We start from the raw sequence: 19,179 nt of genomic DNA on the forward strand, positions 1-19,179 counted from the left end.
ACCAAGCGAAAGGCACAAGAGGGAACAAGTTAGCAAAGATGGAGTGTCCGGAGCCCATAATGATTTTATGAGAAATACATAGGACCTTAAAGTGAATTCTCTGCTCCACTGGGAGCCAGTACAGTTGGCAGATAAAACAAGAAATAGGAAAATGCTGCAGAAGAGTGAAAATAAGCTGTGCTGCAGCATTCTGGGCTCACTGGAGCCTTTTGATCACCATCTTATTAGACCCTAGGAGCAATGCATTGCAGTAGTCTAGCCTAGACAATATGGTGGACTGTATGATCATCTGACGCTTATGGGAGTCAAAGAGTTCCAGAATGGGTTTTAGGCCTCGTAAGAGACCAAAATAGATGCCTGCTACTGATTTTGCCTGAGCTTCAAAGGACAAGGCCCTGTCTACTCAGCTTTCCAAGTTCTTAACAGCTGTTTTAGGATGCGGGGAAGTCCTTGCATGGGAGGCCACCAGTGGTTGCCCCATAGGTGAGTATCTTTCCCCAGGAGAAGAATTTCAGATTTATTCAAATTTAACTGAAGGCAATTGCCCGCCATCTACTCGGAGATAATGACCAAGTCTTCTTGAAATTTAGGAGGGGGTCTGAATAGGTTAGTTGGAGGAGGAGAACACCAGCTGGGTGTCATCAGCATAGGATACCATGGTGATCGTTTCGAGATTGTGAAACCAAAGCCGGTGGAAGGATGTAAATATTAAACAGATTGGGACTCAATGCAGAGCCCTGGGGTACCCCACAACATAGCAATTGAGTCTGGGAGTGGTAGGGTGGGAAGATGACTTGGAAAGATCTGTCAAATAGAAAGGGAATTAACCAGGAGAGAGCTTAATCACCAATACCAAACTCCTGCAATCGTATGAGAGACAGTCTTGAATGCTGCACTCAGATCGAGCAGAATCAGTGCGTAAGATATGCACTCATCGAGTGAGACATGTAGAAGCTCTGTGACTGCCAACAGAGCAGATTCTGTGCTAGCTTTCCAACATAAACCACCACAAAGGAACTTACCTAAAACCACCTTAGATGCATCAACCTATCGATAGTGGAACAAACTCAATTTTGAACACGTAGAAACACAACTAACATCCAACACTAATCTAGATACCATAAATTCCATTCAAAAACTATATGAGTGGCTACAGAAATCTTTTGATATCACAATCCCACTCAGAACAACAAAACAGGATGAATGCAGAAAGGCACCTTGTAGAAACCCAGAACTAAAACAGATAAAACAACAAATTAGAAAGTTGCAATGCATCTGGCTCAAAACAAACAGCAATCAAGGCAAACTTCGCCTACGTAAACTTAACAGGTTATACAGGTCAGCAATCAAAAAAGCTAAACGAAAGGTACTATTCACACAGAATGTGAAATGCTAAATTTGCAACGAAAGAATTTTATAAAATTCTCACTGAATTTCGTAAACCTAAATACATAGCAGGCACTCACCCCATTAATTAAGAATTCACGGACGGGGGAGGAGCCAAGCCGGCGACCAAGATGGCCGCCTAGGCTCCCGGCTCCGTCGACCTCCTTCTCCTCCCACAGGATCCTGCCACATATCCTGCGCCTATGCCGTGTCCTCGCATAGATGAGACGAAGGGATGCCCGACTGTGCGATACCGAGTGATCTACCAGCTCCGATGACGGAAAAAGATCGACGTAAAGTTTGCGGCCTGTAGCGGAGTTGGAACCGGGGCCTTGAGTAATTGAAAGGCCGGGGGCGAGTTGAACAACATCGGCCATGAGAGATCGAGAAGTCCCGGTCGGTTCGGAAGTGAGCTGAGATTTGCCGATTCCAATGGTAGACCTCAAATAAATAATAGCAGCAACAACGCAGCGGGGCACTATTACCCTGACTATCCTGCAGTGCTTTTTCCCATCGATTCCGTCATTGGAAGGTACGGATGCGGACTGGAACTACCCCCGAACCGAATGAGGGTTTACCGGAGATAGCTTGTGATGTCCCGGTCATTCCTGAGTTTGGTCGTTAAATAGGGGTGGTTGGGAGATCTTGCCTTTGGGAGCTGCTTCATGTGAATGGATGCAATACATGACATGGCGTTCTCAAGTGCTTCGAGTACTATCCTATCCCACTTCACCACAGTGACTTCAGATGCCCAAGTGAGTGTGTCGGAGTCAAATATCCTGTCTGAGGGGGCTGTGACAGTGAAGATGACTGTGCATACTGAGTGTGGTGATACGAGACCAACACTGAGTGCTGTACTGGCAGCTATTGTGAGTCCTCACTCCTCCGTGAGCATGAAAATGCAAGCCCTAGATGTTACACTGGAGAGTATCGTGCCCGGGAGTGGATTACAAAGTGCGGACCCCGTTGATTTGCGAGGCGACATGGAGGTCCTTGGGTTCGCTATGGATTCACTACCAGACGTCGGGGATTCTGTGGAACGAGAGGTGTCGGAGTCTAAGGGCAGCTGATTCCCTGGCTTTGGGTGTGTGAATGTGACTCTCTCTTTGCTCCCGGAGCCTGTTTCAATCCCTCGACTGGAACAACTGGACTTCCTGTCGGTACAGTGGAACTGTGTAGAGCATGGGGTCAGACATGCTTTGCCATCTCTGGTGAACTTGAACATACCAGTCCTGTACTTGGACTATCCTGACATTGCTGTGGATGGGAAGGGAAGTGTTCATGCTCCTGATTGGTCAGGCCAAGGCTGAGCTGTACGCAATATCTCTTGTACTTTGTGACTCAGTGGGGGTATGGGATCTCATCCTTTTATGTGTACAATGCGAGAGGAGAGGCAGGCGAATTATAATTCCCCTTCGTCTGTGTATTATAATGCTTGATGATTAGATTTGTTTGACGAGGGGACACTGGACTGTGGAGGGAGGGGAGGGGACCGGGATCCCGTACCAAGGCCCTCCTCTGTTTTCTTCTTTTAGAATAGTTAGTTTTGTTTTGGGGCGACAGGCACGCTGCTAGTTGGGGACGGGCGAAAGCTAATGCAGGGGTGCAGGGTGGGGGGATGGGGTTTATGTTTAGTGTAGTTTATTTTAGGCCACGGCGAGTATATTTTTGTCCTCTATCCTGATCGTATTTCTAGTTTTTCGGGGTAATACGCGCTTGGGTGGTTTATTTTTAGTTCTTAGTATGGTTGATTATCCTGCGTTTTTCCTGATTATGTTTCGATGTTTGTAATTTATCCTGGTCATTTTGCGTATATGGGTGCAATACAAGCTTTATTTTCCTGATCTGTCGGTGGGCAGGGACTGAGGGCTGTGACGCTTGGGGTGTATCTGCCATTAAAACTGCTGCATGTCAATCTAGTTCTTAGCGCTGGGGTCTACGTAATCCCTCTTGTAGTTTCATATGTCTATTCTGTTTAGACTAGTATATACGGGGGCATTGCATGCTCGAATATCCTGACTTACTGAGTGGGCGGGTCCCGGTGGTCTGTAGCGCTTTGATTCGGTTGTGCACTGTATTAAGCGATATAATTTTAATTGATTGCTATAGTCTGTGTCCTTTCCTATGTATCCTGATATTTGAAATTGCCCATCTTGCTACTGTGACTGACTGTATTGTACCTGATATGTCTTTATTTTTGTTTATATCAATAAAAAGAAACATTAAAAAAAGAATTAAAAAAAAGAATTCACAGACGAAGTGACAAATCATTACACAACCAAAGCAAACCCACCAGCACCAACCCTTTTCCAAAAAACCCTTCCAAAAGTAGGCTAACCCAGCCTCTGCATTACTTCAGACAAACATCACAAAGTGAATTTATGGATATGGTCACAGCAAGCATGCTTGCTGTCAGCCCTTCTGACTTTTTTCTACCACAAACCTTCAAGAACATTCTTCTAACTACCTCTGCTGCTATACCATTAAGAAGAATCATCAATAATGTCTTAACTATGGGAATCATTCCAGAAGACCTAAAAAAGGCATACATATGCCCAGTATTAAAGAAAACTAGCCTGTACCATCTTGACTCAGACAACTACAGACCGGTTTCAAATGGACCTTTCCTGGGCAAACTGATAGAAAGAGCAGTATTTGCTCAGATGTCACATTTAATTGCAAATAACTCCATATTTCTGACTTCTAAACAGGATTCCATAGAGGAAGAGACACAGAATCTGCCCTCATCGCCATCTGGGATGCCCTTAAGAACACAGAAAACTGGAATGGGGTTGCTGCACTACTTCTCTTCGACCTCTCAGCTGCCTTTGACACAGTTGACCATGACACTCTAATATAGAGACTCTATGAAGACGGCTTAGAAGGGACTGCTCTTTACTGGATCACATTCTACCTTCAAAACAGAACATATGTCATCCATTCTCCCCCTTTCTCATCCAAACCGTACTTCCTGAAGGCTGAATCATCTCACCCATGATTTTCGACATCTCCATGAAGTCTTTACCGGCAATGGTCAATGAATTCCACCTCACATGCTACGACTATTGATCCAGCGCCCCTAAAGAAAAACTGTCTCACCAACGCTACCCATCACCATAATACTCACCAATTTCTTTTAGAACACCTTGTTTTATGAATTTTTCAATTACAGGTATAACACCTTCAATGGTTTCTGCTTTCATTTTATACTGAGGAATGTTTGGAAAATCTACTCCTTGCTTTACTGTTATTTTTACTGGGTCTACATTTTTCATTACACCCATTTCACTTCCAGTGAGATCCCAAATTTCAGCTTTGACTGTCTCTTTTAATTCTGAAGGTAGATTATTTTTATCAAATGCAGGAAGTAATTTACTTTCCTCTGCTTCAACCATTAACATCGTTCATCTGTAAAGGCCATCTTCTTCCTGAGTTTGGAGCTCAATACCATCCGGTGAGCAATATATTTTGCAATTCATCTTGCAGAGTATATCTCTTCCTAACAGGTTTACAGGACTGCTATTACAAACTACAAATCTATGCTTATCTTTAAATTTGCCAATTTCAACTTTAACTGGTTCTGTTAAGTCTGTTTTGATTTGTTGATTAGCTACTCCAACTACTTGGATCTTCTGACCAGAGAGAGGCAGGTTTTCTATTTCCACTGATCTAACAGTAGAACGGGTAGCACCAGTGTCCACTAGAAAAGTGATTTCTACATCATTCTCTTTACCATTTACAAATGGACCAGGCTGATCTACCTCAAGAGTGGCTCCAAGCACACACTCTTCCTTCTCTCTCAGGCACCGTCATAAGTAATCCTCAGAATCACTTCCTACATTTTCATTCAACAAATACTGTTGAGAAACATTTGACACATTCACTCTTGGCGATCTGTTTACCTGTTCACCTCCGCAGAATCCTGTTTCTGTATTGTACCTCTGCACATTCACACAATTTGGAAGTGGCGGTTGTGGAATCTGACTCTGCTGATTCACTACCTGTTGCTGTAGCTGTTGCTGCAGATTTATCTCATTCTGCTTCTGTGGATTTAATGATGCATTTTTAAAATTTCTGGGCGGATTTTACATTCGCGCTTCCAGTATCCAATTTCGCCGCAATTAAAACATAGGAGTTTCGGCTTTAACTCTTCAATATTTCCCATTAATTTTGGCTTATTAAAATTACCTTTACATTTTCCTTGATTCTGATTAACATTTTTGTTTTCTAGAGTAGCTATTTGCTGTTCAGCTACCTTCACCTCTGCCCACATAGCTTTTTCTGTTTTGCATCAATTTCATCACTGCAATATTTTGCTTTTCTCAAAATGTCATCAACCGAAAGTGATTGCCAACCAACTATTCCAGACCTTATCATTTCACCAATTTCAGGTCTTAAGCCATAAACAAATCTGTAAATAAAATGGCTCATATCTTTCTCATTCAATTTTTCATATCCACTGTATTGTTTAAATACCAGTAGTAATCTTTCATAAAATGAATGTACTGATTCTTTTGGCTCTTGATTTGTTCTATCTATTTTAACCCAATCAACTTATTTTGGGGGAATCTTGTTTTTCAACCATACAATTGCCTTATCGTACAGATTCATAACATCTGCTGAAGGAGCACCTGTTACTCCATCTCTGGTAGGTTCTTCTTTGGGCCAATCTATAGAAATTTTACATTCTGTCCAAAGATCCGATGGGACAACAATGTCAAAGAATCCATCAAGATCAATCCACAGAACTTTTGAGACCTTAACAAATCTGTCCACCTGTCAATACCATTCCAGAGGTTTTTCTCTCAGCCGAAATCATTTGTAAACAGTAAAATGTCCTGTCTTGACCAAGGAACATGCACATATCCACCTCCAGCTATTTCTCTCAATGGAAACTCAGTAGCTATTTCTCCTCTTTCTCGCCTGTCTTCTTCTCTTTTCTTTGTCCATTTTACTCTCCACTTACTTAATTCACCTAATCTTTTTAGAAACACAATTAATTCTTTTACATGAATAATTCTACCTGTGGTATTCATGTTCTCAATGTCTTTTTCAGAGAAATCCACTCTGTAATGTTTCTGCAAATTTTTCTGCCTGCTTAAATCTATTTCTAATTCAGCAGCCATTTCTTCTAATTGATCATACTTGGTTTTCGTTTTCCATTGTATGCTTTTGCAAATAAATAATAATTCATCATCCTGATATAGCTTTAAACTGTCAGGTCCAATTGTGGCAATAATTAATTCCTCCAAATCTGCTTTCAGTTTTGCAACATCAAGTAATTTAAATTCTGAGCTTTGTGGGGTGTGCATTAAATCTATTTTATTCATGCTCTTTTCTGGAGTTCCAGAATCAGATTCTGCAACAGATGGAGTTTTACATGGTGAACTTGGATTAAAAGTTAAGTCAGGCATCATTGTTTTCTCTCTGTGAATTTCTGTTAAATCTGAATAAAAATGTTCAGCCACTTTCTGAATTTCTGCATTTAATGGAATAGTTAAAGCTGAATGTCTAGCTTCCCTTTGATCAAATACTGGAAGAACAGGTCCAATCGTTACTGGTACTGTTACTGCTTCCATGCTTTTAGTTAACTGCTGTATTAATTCATCTTTTGATCGGAAATATTCTGAAGTATTTGGCATTTCCTCACATCTTTCTGTTCTCATTACATTTCTTGGGGTTTCATTTCTGTGAACTGGAGTTTCAGCATAATTTCTGTTTTCACCAGATAAACTAGAATTAGATCTTGTTTCTATTCTTTCAAGAGTTTTTGCAATATTTGGAATTGATCTGGGTGATGTCTCATCAATAATTTCTCTAGGAGGAGCACTTGGAGAAGTTCCTGGAGGAATTCTCGGGGTAGACCATGTACAAGCTGGCTGATAAGGAGGAGGCCGTTTCGGTTTTGTAATATAAATCTCCTCTAAAACTGCATCTTCCAATTCACTTTCTTCAGCATTATTATTTTTCTTTTGGGCATCTTTTTGACTAGATACCTCACCAATTCTTGCTGGATACAGACCCTCACATGCATTACGTCTCCATCGACGCATTTTATCCTCATGAGTTTCCCTATTTATATCCAATCTAGTACCTCTGTTATACCTCTATTCTCTCGTTCCAATTCAAACATCTCGTCCTCCGATTCAGCTAAAGCCTCAAATTGTGTAGGTCTAGGCTTTGGTTCAAGAGTCATCATTTTTTCTCTAAGGTTTTTTATAACCTTAATGTTAAATGAACCATCTTCCGGCCATGCTAATACACCATCATTTTTGGTATATTCCATCCAATTCTCAATCCAAAGACAAGTGTGATAACCATATTCACCTAACATATAAACTGCGGGTGTTTTGTACTTATGAAGTAATCTTCCACCTCGCGTTTAAATTTTCTTGTCAGATTTAAATTTATTTTTCAATTTCTGAAACCAAGAAAGCTTCTTTTTCTCTTTTATGTAATAATAATAATCCATGTTTTAAAACAATTCCGCTTACTTTAGAATGGTTCGTATTTATTTTCAACAAGGAAATAGTTATTGCGCAAATCCGACCAATCCGTGCGCGAAACTCACCAACCAGCCAATCAGGTTAAGCTACATCGCTGCTCTGTTCACCCAATAGAAATACTGCTTTTCAGGATAAGCTAATCAGCTGCAAGTCTGCCTAGTCACATGAGCCAATCAGCGCGCGAATACTGTGACGTATGCTAGCCAATCACAGCGCGATACTAGTGTCATATACTGCCGCTGCAGCTTCGGACAGAGAAGCTTCGCTCCTTAAACTAACCCCTCCTTTAAAAAATATTTTCACATCGCCATTTTAAGAAAACTTTTTCAATGAAATTCAGTTAGTAACTCCAGAAAAACAAACCATTTGTCTGTTTCGCTAAAATAAAGTGATAGCTTTTTCATTCAGTTATTCTTTGCGTGGAATAGACAACGCTATTCTCACAGAATATTTAAAATCATTGATAAAGTAAGGCTACTCTACCCTTCTAGCAGGTAATAACGAACTCGTTTCTCTCTGAATGTACATATAGTAACAATTCAAAGTTTCACTTGATCGTATATTACAAAATCATTTATGCACATTCAAACAGAAAAATCCCTAATCATGCATACATGAATCTTGGTAGGACTTTAACCCACATTAGAAAACCTCACTTGCCAGTAAGATAGACGACACTTCCTTACCCTTCACTCAAGCTACGATAAAATCTAGTATTCTTTTCACAATGAGTTTTAAAACAGGCTCCAAGTCCCTATACTCAAAAGCTACAATTTCATAGACAATCCTCACTATACATTTTACCCTACACTCCTAAAATCCCTAAACTTGTGCTGTACGACCACAACACTAGTGATTTATGACAATACCACTATTTTGAAACAGAGCAAATGCACTGTGCAACTTCACCTGTTACACTACTCTTGCCGGCACAACTAGGAATTTTCACACTACTGTAAAAAACCTTTCAACTACATATAACAACTGAACAAACTCAACATATGTTAAACATCGATCCTATGTAATTACCATGTAGCATGACATTTACCATAGCAACCATAACTCTGCTACCAAGGAATTGATCCAGCGCCCCTAAAGAAAAACTGTCTCACCAACGCTACACATCACCATAATACTCACCATTAATCATGAATCACTCAAAAGGCCCATATACTAACAAGACAATTTTTGGGTGACTGAATCATGTGACCTAATTAAACTGTACTATTCACAAACTATTTACAATTTTATATACAACTGCAGTTTATCATTTCTCACCATGGTTTTAAACATTTATCATTTTAATTAAGTCACTTAGGTAAATGGATCAGCTGATGGTAACTAGACCATGAATAAACAAGACCAGCTTGTCGTTTCAAAAATCTAATTTTATTTATCTTTATTATTCAAGAAAGAGCATTTTCTTAAGAATCTTAATTTTATTAGCAATGAAAGCAGCGTTTATTAAGAAGAGGACATATTAGACTGACACTTCAAAGGCAAATCAGTTAGCATGAATTAAAGAAAATAACAGTTTCTATTCCTTAAATTCTATTTCCCTGTCTAAAACTCACTTCACCTAAAAAGAAAGTCATTTAAGCCTATTATCCTTACGTGCGCCAAAGAGTCCAACAGCACGTCACGCCCTTCAGGAATCGGAAAGCAAGAAGCACCCTCCTGCCCATGAGGCCAATTTTTATACCTTCCTGCCTAGCTCATCTCACTAAAAGTATATTTTTCTCTGCCATCCAGTGTCCTCATTGGCTGACTGATGTCAGCTCATATGGTGTCATCACTAAAGCAACAAGTGGGAGCTCTCCCATGGGGGCGCAGTACTGCCAGCATACTCCCCTGACTATTCAGGGTGGCCAAGAACACTGCAAAGAGCCTTACCTATTACACAGAACAGTGTATACAAACCCCCAATACACTGGAGCCAGCAGAGCGGGAACACATCAGGCTGCAAACTGCAAGCCGACAAGAATCCCATAAGTCCTAACCAATCGCAGTTCAATATATAGTCAGCCAAGTTGTCAAATGTCAAATGTCAAATGTCAAATGCTTTTATATAGCGCAACTTATCACCAAAAGAGGTCTCAAGGCCCTTTGCAGAAGAAAGGCAGCATCCTTCCTAAGCGGAGAACGTCGGGGGGAAGCATTATTTGGGAAAGAGCCACGTTTTCAAGCTCTTACGGAACTCCAAGTGATTGGGAAGGGACAGGAGATGGACTGGCAACTTGTTCCAGAGTTGAGGGGCCACAAAAGAAAAGGACCGACATCCATTCCTAGATGTCCGGACCCGAGGCTGGGATAACAAAAACTTTGAACTAGAGCGAAGTGCTCTGGACGGTGTATACCAGACTAGTTTTTTAGCTAAATATGAAGGTCCAATGCCATGAAGGAGTTTATGAGTTAAACGCAGAATCTTAAATTGACATCTCTGGCGCACAGGTAGCCAGTGCAGCTTCTTGAGGTTGGGTTTAGAGGCAGACCTAGAGGGCAATCCCAACACTAGTCTCGCAGCCGCATTCTGGAGGGTTTGCAGCTTAGTCAGCAGACTCTCATTAATGGAAGCAAACATCGCATTTCCGTAATCAAGTCTGCTAACTATCAATTCCTGAACCAGGGGCTTTCTGGTTTCAGGAGGAAGCCATTTGAAGATTTTTCGCAATTGCCGTAGTATTCCGGATACTTGATTAACATGTGCTTTCATAGAGAGAGCGCTGTCAAGCATGATGCCTAAATCTCGTATGGCTTCTTTAGGTTCAGGGCAAGGTCCTAGATCATGAGGCCACCAATCCTGAGACCATATAGTCTTGGCCTTTCCAAATAACAGAATTTCGGTCTTACCACAGTTAAGTTGAAGTCTGTTATCACTCATCCAATTATTGATATGAACCATGCATTGTTTAAATCTGGAGCAAGTTTCCAGGAATTCGGGACTGCAGGTGATAAGCACCTGCGTATCGTCTGCGTAAGACACTGTGGTAAAGCCATAGGATTTTATGATATTGGCCAAGGGGGAAAGATACAAATGAAACAGTAGGGGACTGAGAATCGACCCCTGTGGAACCCCCACAGAAAGAGGGGTGTTACCAGATGCATGGGTGTTCATCTTGACGTAGGAATGGCGGTCCTTGAGATAATTCACGAACCAGGCCAGGGCATTGCCTCTGACACCAATCTCCCACAACCGATGTTTCAAAATGCTGTGAGAGATGGTGTCAAAGGCCGCCAAAAGGTCTAATAAGATCAAAATGGCTGATTTACCTCTGTCCAGGGTCAGTCGGATGTTGTCCACTATCTCAATCACTGCAGTTTCCGTGCCATGGGGGGCGCGAAACCCTGACTGCGAGGGATCAAAGAGTGCATGGGTTTCAATATGGGAGGAAACACCTTTATTGACTAGGTATTCAAGGACCTTTCCGAAGTACGACAGTAGGGATATAGGTCTATAGTTAGACATGATAGAAGGATTACTGTTTGGCTTTTTAAGGATGGGCTTAACCTGGGCCAGCTTCCAACTCCTGGGAAAGGAAGCACTCTCGAAGGAAGTATTGAATAAGTTGGTCAAACTGTCAACTAGCAGCGGGAGCATCTCACTGCCCTTACGTGGAAACAGTGAGTCAGTGGGGGAACCAGATTTAATTTTCCTAAATGCCAATAGCACTTCTGCTGTGGTGGTGGGCTCAAATTCTGTCAGAGATGGAGATTCAGTGGTTTCAAAGGTAGGCGCGATACAAGATGATGCCACCCCAGTTAAGGCCACATTTTGATGGGAGGGTGGAAACGAGGAATAGATTAGCTGAATTGTATTGTAAAAATGTGTAGACAACAAGTTCACCCACTCCAAGGTAGGAATGAATGCTGATTGCTCCACCTGAGGGGTGGTAAACTCCTTGAGTATTTTATACAATTCTTTGCTGGATTGGGCTGCCTTATTTATTCTTTGCCTGATATAAAGCGGTTTTGCTGCTTTTATATGTTTTAGATAGTTGGAATTAGATAATTTGCAGTTCTTGCGATTTTCCGGCGTTCTAAGTTTCCGCCATAACCTCTCAGCTGATCTGCTGACCATTTTCTCTCTTTTCAAGACCTCGGTAAACCAAGGTGAGGCGACTCTATTTACATTGACTTTCGTTTCCGGGATGATTATGTCAAGAGTGTTACGAATGGACACTTCTAATTTAGTAGCCATTATTTCAGTATTGTTAGATCTATTATCAGGAGGCTTAAAATGCGTCAAAAAGGCCTCGGGAGTCAATTTATGCCAAGGTCATATAGAATTGGATTCTTTGTGAGTAACAGTCCTTGACCTAGAGGGTTAAGGAAAATGAAAATTTATTAGAAAGTGATCAGTCCAAATCATCTGCATGGGAGAGTCACAATTTAAGTCAAATACGTTGGAGAATATTAGGTCCAATGAGTGACCCGCTTGGTGGGTGGGGCCTTGTACCCGTTGGGTTAGGCCCAGGGTTTCCAGGGTTGTGATTAAATGACGAGAATCGGTGTCATAAAGTAGCTCTGCATGGTGATTAAAATCCCCAAACAAAATAAAATTATCTGTGGCCAGCACATGAGATGCTAGAATATCTAACAGATTGTTGGCAAAATTAGATTTTTCTCCCGGGGGTCTATATACCAGGGCTGCTCTGCCGAAGGAAGCAGTGTTGTATTTCATATTAATTATCTAAATTTTAAGCATTTAGTTAGAAAACAAGTCAAGCCGCGTAATCTCAATGGGGGCCTTTGCAGCCACTGCAATGCCTCCCCCTCGCTTTCCTACTCTATCTTGCCTGATAAGATGATATTCTTTGGGAAATGCCGTGGCAATGTCTGGGGAGGCCTGGCTATGGAGCCACTTTTCTGTGAAGAAACAAATATCAGGTTTCTGATTATCCAGTAAGCTACAGAGCTCTAGAGCATGTTTAGGGATAGATCTAGTATTGAGATAAAGAGCAGTAAAAGATTTGGTATCCGTAGTCGTACTGATATTGCTCAGTTCCAGAGGACTTTCTAACACATGTTCCTCAGAACCCCGGCTGAATAAGGAGGAGACAGCTATCTTGGCAGATTCATTCCTGAAGGGGATAGCAGTGGAGCAGACTGCCCGAGTTTCAGATAAATTAAACGGGTTTAAATAGAGCAATTCCTGCCGGTTGTAGCAAATCATAATTGATATACACGAGCCCCTTAGACTCTTAGATAGTTCTAAGGATCTTACCAAGGGTTTCGGGCAGCGGGCGGAGTCCAGGCAGCGGACGGGCGCAGACGGGCTTGCCTTCGGCGCGCCGCCGGTGCGCCGCTGCGCGCGTCCGCTCTGGGAAGGGAAATAAGTAGGGAAGAGGGCGGGGCAGCTCTGATGAAGCTGCTAGGTGTGCCGGTGCTTCCTGTCCCTCCGCACAATCGGCACAAGCCGTGGCGGACCGGGGACCAGCACAGGAGGAACAAACAGGTGAGAATGTGGCGGTCGTAATCACCGCAAACACGCTTTTAAAAACACAGAAGTGATAGTGTAATTAAAGGAGACGAAAATTAAAACAGCTTATTGGCCCTCAAAGTGAAATTACTTATTCAAACAAATTTGGTATCCCAAAACCCTCTCAGCGTACAACGCAGGTTAAACACACAGCAAGGGTGCCAATCTCGCTGCGCGCGTCCGCGCTGGAAGGGAAATAAGTAGGGAAGAGGGCGGGGCAGCTCTGATGACGCTGCTAGGTGTGCCGGGGCTTCCTATCCCTCCGCACAATCGGCACAAGCCGTGGCGGACCGGGGACCAGCACAGGAGGAACAAACAGGTGAGAATGTGGCGGTCGTATCACCGCAAACACGCTTTTAAAAACACAGAAGTAATAGTGTAATTAAAGGAGACGCAAATTAAAACAGCTTATTGGCCCTCAAAGTGAAATTACTTATTCAAACGAATTTGGAATCCCAAAACCCTCTCAGCGTACAACGCAGGTTAAACACACAGCAAGGGTGCCAATCTCGCAGCCTTGTTGTTGTTGTTGTAACCAACAATAATGTGGGTGAGTACCAATTTCTGCAGAAAACAAGACTGGGCACAGTGAACTGAAGAGAGAGATCTCCCTCCCAACACCGGCAAGCGTGTACAGAACTACTTCAACATTAGGAACATAATGGGGCCGTAGCCTCCCTCAGTCATTGTCACTAAATCGGTCCCCAGCTGAGGCCGTAGCTTTGGAAGTTTGCTTGGACGTCTTCCCACCGAAGTGTTTAGCAAACTTGAGGATGGATTTGGCATCCATGAAAAAATGTGCTGACCCATCGTATGTGACCTTTAGCTTGGCGGGATACAGAAGAGCGTATGGGACCTGGGCCTGCAGCAGGAAGCATTTAGCAGGGAGGAACTCCCGCCGCCCCGCCTGCACCGCTGGTGTAAAGGATGGATGAAAGGAGATGTTGTTACCTTTATGCGTGATGGTCCCCTTACCCCGGGCGAGGCGCAGGATAAGATCTCGGTCTTGATTATTCAGGGTCTTGGCTAAAATGGGTCTGGGAGTACCGCCGACTGGAGGTTTGGGGCCCAAAGCGCGGTGAGCTCTCTCCACCGTGAAAACCGTGGAGAGGTGCGGGTCAAAGAGTTTGTGGAGCAGATCCGCTATGTAAGACTCCATTTTGTTGATAGCTGTTGTCTCTGGTATACCAGTAATTTGAAGGTTGTTGCGGCGGGACCAGGCCTCCAAATCTTCATTTTTGGTGCGGATTATGCCAAGCACCTTGTCTTTGTCTAGTAGTTGGTCCTTTGTTTCCACTTGGAATTCATGAAAGTCCGAGACCCAGTTCTCCAGCACGTCGAGCCTAGTTTTATGCAAACCCACCTGATTTTAACAGCATCTAGTTGGGAAGTTAGAGCATCCAGCTTGGTGCCTATGTTCGGGAGGCTGGCTTAATTTCAAGCATCAGGGTACGCAAATCTTCACCTTGATCCTCCGTCTTCGATTCCGACGGCTGCTCCGCGCCCGCCTCTGGGTCCTGTTCTGTAAGTCTCGTGGTCCTCCGCTGGGCGAAGTTCAACTTTGGGTGTTTGCGCGTCCTGCTTACCCATGTCTCATCAATTGTCGCAGAGCTACCTCGTGCGGTCCGCCAGTTAAACACGGCTCAAGCAGTCAACACAGGACTCGATATTCACAGTTCCACCTCGCCAGATACTCGTCTGCCGTTGAAACCTGCTCTGGGGTGCAGTAGCCTGCTGTCTGTGTACCTGGGAACTCCCCGAGGGCAGCTAGTGATCCTGCATTCGGGTCACGCTCCACTAGGGCCTGCCACCTCCTCTGCCATGTTGTCAGTGTCTCCGTAGTATCTGGGTCGGGCGGCAGTGAGTAATCGTGTCTTGAATGAACTCGGGATACCCAGTCCCAGCCAGCGTGGGAGAGTCTCTATATACGGAGGGAGTAGCACATCTCGCTCAATTGTGCACTCCCAAGGTGCTTTCCTCTGCCCGCAGTTCCAATGTAACCAGAGCAGTCTCCTAGTTGCAACCGCTCCTCACAACACGGACATATGTCTCCATAGGAGCCCAAGATGGCACACAAGGCCTCTCAGCAGCACTGCCACTCCCAGTCGACGGATCCTCATCCAGTGTTATCGAGACAGGAGCTCCATACTCGGCCCCCACGACCTCCGCACCTCGCCCTCCTCAAGAGTGTCAGCGCCAGCGTGGAGCACCCGCCAGCGACCCACACAGCCTCCGGGTCCTCCCTGCACGTACCGGCCTCCCGATGTCGAGTTCCCTGCCGGGCCCGTCGCACTGATTCTGCCGTGGCGGACCCCTATTGCAGCTAGTCAGTCGGTGCCTCCTGGTGTCATCGGTAGGGCCTCTGCCCCCTCCTGGTCCCCAATGCATCCCACAATCCGCTTTAGGGCACTGCCTACCACACCAGTGGCGCCCCGAACTTGAGTTCCGTAGGATCCGGCCGCACACACATGCCTCCAATGGTCGTTCTCAGGCCCTCTTGTACCGGGACGCACCTCCCCCCTTTAAAAACACATCCAGGGGTGGGAATCGGCTTGATCGATGTCCCACACTGTGGGCCGTATTCGGGAGCGTTTCAGCGCAGCAAGGGCTCTCCAGTTGTTCGGCTAGTGTAAGGATTAAACCCCCATATATTTATTACTTTAGTGCTACTGTTAAAATAAAACACACATTTGAATCTCTCCAATGCACTACCCTATATTTCACCCTATACCTTTCTCAATATGTCCACTACCTCCACTCTCTGGCTCATCCCAAACCTCATTCTACTACTATGAGTTCCTTCAGCTTGTAACCACAACAAAAATTAACAAGGCTCGCTGGGGTGGCCGCTCCTTTTCTCATTCTGCGGCCAAACTTTGGAACTCCCTGCCGATTTCCCTCCGAGAAAACAATAATCTCATGTCCTTCAGAAAGGCCTTAAAAACGCACCTGTATGTACAAACGTGCTGATCTACCCGGTGCCCGCTATAAAATAATCAGTCTAAAGCGCTGCGAGGCCTCCGGGTAGTTACGCGCTATATAAGTGCAATTTTCATTTCATTTCATTTCATTTCAAAATAACCCTTTCTAGACTCTTTCCTCCTCTATTCCCCCTTGCACCACCCTACGGTCTCCCAAACGGTATAGAGTCAAAATATCGATTTTTTAATATCGACTAGACATAATATCGAGTATAAAATATAGAATGGACATAATATCGACTAGACATAATTAGACTACCAAAATATCGACTAGAAAATTTGAATATCGAATAGAAGAGACATAATATTGAATCAAAAATATAGAATGGACATAATATCGACTAGACATAATATAGACAACAAAAATATCGAATTTTAGGTAAGTTTATAATAATTTTTATTTTTAGTGTAATATAATTCTGTAGCGGGTTGTGGGTTTATAGGGGAATAGGGTGGGAAGTAATTTAATTATAATTAATTAAATATGTTATTTTATTTATTGTTATTTATTTAGAATTAATTGTTAATTAATTATTAATTGGTAATTAATTAAAATATAATTGGTAATTAATTTTAATTGATTAATTGATAAATATTTTAATTTTAGTAATTTATTTTCTGTAGCGGGTTGTGGGTTTATAGGGGAATATAGTGGGAAGTAATTTAATTATAATTAATTAAATATGTTAATTAATTAATTGGTATTTATTTTGAATTAATTGTTAATTAATTTTTAATTGATAATTAATTAATTGTTAATTGATAATTAATTTTAATTAATTGTTTAATTGACAATTATGTGAATAATATAATTTTATTTTCTGTAGCGGGTTGTGGGTTTATAGGGCAATAGGGTGGGAAGTAATTTAAATATAATTAATTAAATATGTTAATTAATTAATTGATTGGTATTTATTTTGAATAAATTGTGAATTAATTTTTAATTGGTAATTAATTAATTGTTAATTGATAATTAATTTTTATTAATTGATTAATTGATAATTATGTGAATAATAATATTTTATTTTTAGTAGTGGGTTGTGGGTTTATACGGGAATAGGGTGGGAAGTAATTTAATATAATTAATTAAACATGATAATTAATGAATTGGTATTTATTTTAAATAGATTGTTAATTAATTTTTAATTGGGAATTAATTAATTCTTAATTGGTAATTAAAATGTATTAATTGATTAATTTATAATTATGTGATTTATATTAATTTATTTTCACTAGAGTGGGGATATTAAAATGTACTCCTATGCTATCCAACGCTTTCCCTACTGTTGCACTCTCTGGAGTGGGAATAGTAATTTTTACCCCTACGCTATCCAACGCTTTCCTTACTGTTGCACTCTCTGGAGTGGGAATAGTTATATTTAACCCTACGCTATCCAACACCTTCCCTACTGTTGCACTCTCAGGGGTGGGAATAGTAATTTTTACCCCTACGCTATCCAACGCTTTCCCTACTGTTGCACTCTCTGGAGTGGGAATAGTAAATTTTACCCCTACGCTATCCAACGCTTTCCCTACTGTTGCACTCTCTGGAGTGGGAATAGTAATTTTTACCACTACGCTATCCAACGCTTTCCCTACTGTTGCACTTACTGAAGTGGGAATAGTAATTTTTACCCCTATACTATCCAACGCCTTCCCTACGGTTGCACTCTCTGGAGTGGGAATAGTAATTTTTACCCCTACGCTATCCAACGCTTTCCCTACTGTTGCAGTCGCTGGAGTGGGAATAGTCATTTTTACCCCTACGCTATCCAACGCTTTCCCTACTGTTGCACTCGCTGGAGTTGGAATAGTAATTTTTACCCCTACGCTATCTAACGCTTTCCCTACTGTTGCACTCTCTGGAGTGGGAATAGTAATTTTTACCCCTACGCTATCCAATGCTTTCCCTACTGTTGCACTCTCTGGAGTGGGAATAGTAATTTGTACCCCTACGCTATCCAACGCTTTCCCTACTGTTGCACTCTCTGGAGTAGGAATAGTAATTTTTACCCCTACGCTATCCCACGCTTTCCCTACTGTTGCACTCACTGGAGTGGGAATAGTAAATTTAAACCTCTCGCTATCCTACGGAAAAAGTATTGTATATGTTTTGTTAATAATTTGTATGTATATATAGACCCATGGAATTAGAAAAATTGGACATAACCACGAGTATGGAGAGTACAAAGTCGTGAATGGGAGACACTACTTAGTAGTAGAGTTGTCCCCTTTGAAAGTCGACCTTTGGCACTAGACCGAATGAAATCTTCAATAAATTGGATTTTATGGTGTTATTATTTAAATTACACATACAAGTACCAATGAAATTAGGGTACATATAACATCCCTAGTACGCATAGGGGGTTATTTAATTTGTTGTTGATGTATCTCCGTATTCAGGGATTACACCAATCTTGACTTTTTCATTTCACGGGGGCACTTGCCTTTACTTTGATTTGTATTGTCATTAAGAGCCATGTAGATGTGAATAACACGATATTAGTTTATTGGTTCATTGTATGGCTTATATATATTTGTGGTAAGAAGTACACTTCCGAATTGAGGGGTTTATTTCTGTATGTGACTCTACACTACAAAATGGCCGACCCATTTACTTACAATCAAGACCTGCTTTATCTTCTTTGTAGAAGTTACCTCCTTGCTGTCTATGTTTGTTTTTTGAAACTTTATTTAAATAAGCCATTGTGTCATGTTGGTTAACGTGTGAGCAAGGCACACTTAGTGCCGAAACGCGTAACGTTTTCTAAGGAATAAAAATATAGCATCCATACTCCTGAGTGCGTATATTGCTTATGGGCAATTT

Source organism: Lissotriton helveticus, chromosome 6 (genome assembly GCF_964261635.1).
Source record: "Lissotriton helveticus chromosome 6, aLisHel1.1, whole genome shotgun sequence".
NCBI lineage: Eukaryota > Metazoa > Chordata > Amphibia > Caudata > Salamandridae > Lissotriton > Lissotriton helveticus.